This window comes from Rhipicephalus microplus, chromosome 1, assembly GCF_043290135.1.
Source record: "Rhipicephalus microplus isolate Deutch F79 chromosome 1, USDA_Rmic, whole genome shotgun sequence".
NCBI classification, from domain to species: Eukaryota; Metazoa; Arthropoda; class Arachnida; order Ixodida; family Ixodidae; genus Rhipicephalus; species Rhipicephalus microplus.
Genome location: NC_134700.1, coordinates 30,659,139 through 30,663,320, shown reverse-complemented (window position 1 = coordinate 30,663,320; position 4,182 = coordinate 30,659,139).

Sequence of the window (4,182 nt, the reverse complement as noted above, 5' to 3'; positions counted from 1 at the left end):
TCTGTTAATACCGAACACAAATTCTTAGGCCTAATCTTGGACACTAAGCTAACCTGCCTACCACACATCAGATATTTAAAAACACATGTGCATAAAAGCTATGAACGTTCTGAAGGTGTTGTCACCCACTACGTGGGGACGTGATAAAAAGTGTTTAATGAATTTGTGTAAAAGCTTCATACTTACTCGCCTAGATTATGCGACAATAGTATACCATTCTGCGACACCTACTGCCCTTAAAATGCTTGACCCTGTTCATCATCTAGGCATCCGTCTCTTTACGGGTGCTTTTCGTATTAGCCCCATGGAAAGCCTGTACGTGGAATCGAACGAGTGGTCGCTCTATCTACAGAGATATTTCATGTCTTTTAAATCTCATCTTAATGTAAGTGCAGAGAAGAATCACTCATCACATTCCACAATTATTGACATGTCAATCCTTGCTTTGTTTGAGAAACGGCCTTCTATGAGACAGCCCTACTCATTACGTGTGAGGGGCCTAGCGAAGGAAACTGGTGTGCCACTCAAACACCACTTGATGGCTCCCGCAATAAGCCTGCCACCATGGCAGTGGCAGGCGATAGATTGCGACGTGTCTTTTTTAGAGGTTACGAAGCATGCACCGATTGCACATATCCAGACATACTTCTTTGAACTAGAACACAAATACACATGTCCTGAGCTCTTTACGGATGCTTCAAAGTCTAACAATTCTCTCTCGTATGCAGCCGTCGGCCCATTCTTTTAGAAATCCGGCGTTCTGCACTATGATTCAAGCATTTTTACCGGCGAAGTTTATGCGATACTTGCGGCTGTTAAACACATTAAACAAATATAGCTACAGTAGGCAATCATATATACAGATTCCCTATGCGTATTAAAAGATCTGAAAACTTATAAAAAGCACAAAAACCCTATCCTTGTCTCGCTTTATTCACTCCGATGCCCAGTGCACTCATCTAAGCAGCATGTTGTAGTCTTCTGGGTGCCAGGACACCGTGAAATACAACGCAACATTCTGGTGAACCAGCTAGCTAGATGCGCCAACAAAACCACTATCTACACTCCGATACCAATTTTTGCACTCGACTTGAAACCTTTTCTAAAACGAAAATTCAGGGGTTTTTGGCACAGCACATGGAACACATACACGAGTAATAAATTGCATGTCAGCAAGCCACACCTTGGTCACTGGCTGCCAGTATTAAAATCACGCTTCACAGAAGTAATCCTTACACGGTTAAGAACAGGACATACACACACAACACGTTCATTTATTTTACCTGGGCGCGATTCACCTTTGTGTGACAGATGTGGAGAAGCACTCACCGTACTTCATATTCTAGTCCAGTGTAAAGAACTACATACGCTAAGAAGACAACACTTGCTGTTACCCTACTGACAACAGATATCACTTCATCCTGCAATGTTCGTTGGTAGGGAACCACTTCTTTGCACATAAATCATTGTTGACTTTTTTAAGAGAAGTTTGTACTTTTCATATCATATACCCGGGCATTCTGTTGCACGACCTCTCCAGAGATGTCTCCGCTGCGGTGGCTACACAAAACAACGCACTTGCCACACGGCCCTTGGACGCCAGAGTGTGAACGAATGAGGCACCATCGTTTTTATTATCAAAAACTTTTCTCATCTATTACCACCATACACTATTCACGACCTGGTCATGATTTCATTACTTCTATGTTTTTACCCGCCTTAGCGCGAGGAATTTTATGGCCGCTCTTCAGCCACTTATCACAATCATGGTCCATATCTCTAGTAAGATGAACTGGCGCTCTTTGGCCATGAAATGGCCCTTGTGCCATGAAACATAAAACATCATCATCAAAACGAGAACAAAGTCCGCCAATTTTCAGCACTGCTTATCGGTCGCCTCCCACGGTCCCGTCAATATGATCACGTGGCTGCACAAAATAGTGACGGTTGCTTTAGTTGACATTTCACGTGCTCGGCGCGAACGTCTGTAGGCAGTTCTTCACCATCGCCATCATCGATGCCACTGTCATTTGCATCCACGAGGGACGTGGAAAAGACTGACGAACAAATAACAGGTAACTGGTAATATGGGCCATCGCAGGGAACTGTTGGATACGACTGCTTCCGGCTCGACGCACCGAGCTGGTTAGCAGTGGCACGCGCGCAGTTTTGTACCGCTCCGTTGAAAAACAAAACACCTCTCCGTGCATTGTCAGTGTTGTAGAAGTTGTTTTTCTTGTTTTTCTAACCGTGATTGTGACAATGACAAGCTACGAAAGCCATAAACGGTAGAGAAACGTTTTGTCGCACTAAGATGATCTGCAATGCACTTATGCTGCTTGTGGGTACGCTGTCAGTTTGGTTAGCAGATCAGTCGATACAGAAAACAGTTTTCATTGTATGATACGTTACTGCAAATAAAAATCGCTATTTGAAAGATCTCAGGGCATGGGGATGACTGTAATGGTGCCCTAAAACTTCATTTCGGGATCACTGCTTTAGCCAACGTCGTCGGTCGATCGGCATGAAGCGCAACACTTATTGAGCGAATTGAGATATCTTTTTTATCTCGCCTTCTGCGCGCTATAAGATGCATTTCTTAGTCGAAGCCAGATGCTTATATAAAAGCTGATCTTGATTAAGCTGCGCGGCTTGGCGGCACGCAAACAATACAGCCAGACATAGACTGACTGCGCTGAATAATCTAAACCCTGCACTTGTTTACCGCTCTTCTTCCTATGATTGCCGTCCTGGCGCACAGTTTGACGAAGATAAACACAAATGCACACGTCCAGCGCTACGTGTAAACTTACTCCTGAGTAAAGCTTTTGCCTTTTTTGTCATACATATGAGTGCGATGGCCGGCGCTCATCTTGTATGGCAGGTACATTTCACCCGCGCGTTCCCATAATATTTCCGCGAGGCGTATTGCGGACAGTGTTGCGCATGCCGATACCACCGGCACGCGGCCTTATCGTGGTCCAGGATGCATCGCGACTCATCTGCGAAGATCATGGCCCGCACGTCGACCATTCGTTGATAACGAGATAGCCCCAGATGCTACGGCGACTGTATCTCGGATGGTGAATGCGCCTTGCGTTCCAGTGGGACATTTCTGTTAGCCGACGGCCGTCGAACGCGCCTTGCGTTCAAGTGGGACATTTTCTGTTGTGTCTGTTTTCTTTTAGTGCCGGTGTGTCTGTTTTCTTTTAGTGGGCGCAAGTCCGCCAAATAAACGGATCTCCTTCTATTTCTACTAACCTCCCGGTCTCCTGTCTTCGGGCTACCCTCACTCTTACGTGACATTCTGTTGGAGGTGCGGGGTAGCGTCCCAAGCAGCCTCAGAGAAGAAATTTTACAAGCGTTACATGACGAACCCACTGTAGGCCACCTCGGTTTTACACGCACACTCCACAGAATTCAAGAACGATACTACTGACCCCGCCTCTCCTCAGATGTTGCGCGGTACGTCAAGAGTTGCCGCGAATGTCAGCGCCGGAAGAGACCTCCAACAAAACCAGCTGGATTTCTCAAGCCAATTGAACCCCCGTCGAGGCCAATCCAACAGATTGGTATAGACCTGCTTGGACCTTTCCCCACGTCAACATCCGGTAACAAGTGGATCATAGTGGCCACTGATTACCTTACCCGATACGCTGAAGCTAAGGCCCTCCCGAACGGCACAGCCGTAGAAGTTGCCAAATTTTTTGTCGAATCAATTATCCTCCGTCATGGCGCACCTGAGGTACTAATAACAGACAGGGGAACAGCGTTTACGGCTGATCTTACTCAGGCAATCTTACATTACAGTCATACAGATCACCGAAGAACAACTGCGTAACATCCGCAGACAAATGGTCTCACGGAACGCTTGAACAAGACCATTGCCGATATGCTCGCTATGTACGTGGACACAGAACACAAGACCTGGGACTTAATGAGTGGGCGTGGGAACAGCGCAGAAATGCGGCACCGTAACCTTTCTCGCTTGTTCACACAGGTTGCTTCACTTTTTCACTTCTGCTCGTGGCTATCACAAACTGCCGGGCATGAGCCACGAACAGTGCTTCTGCCTGATAGCGACCAGTTTTCGGCCAGTCCAGGATTTGGCCGGAAACACCCCTGCAACATCTTCCCGAGCCAGGCGGCCACTTCATCGGTCGTGACGTCATCGCAAGCCCA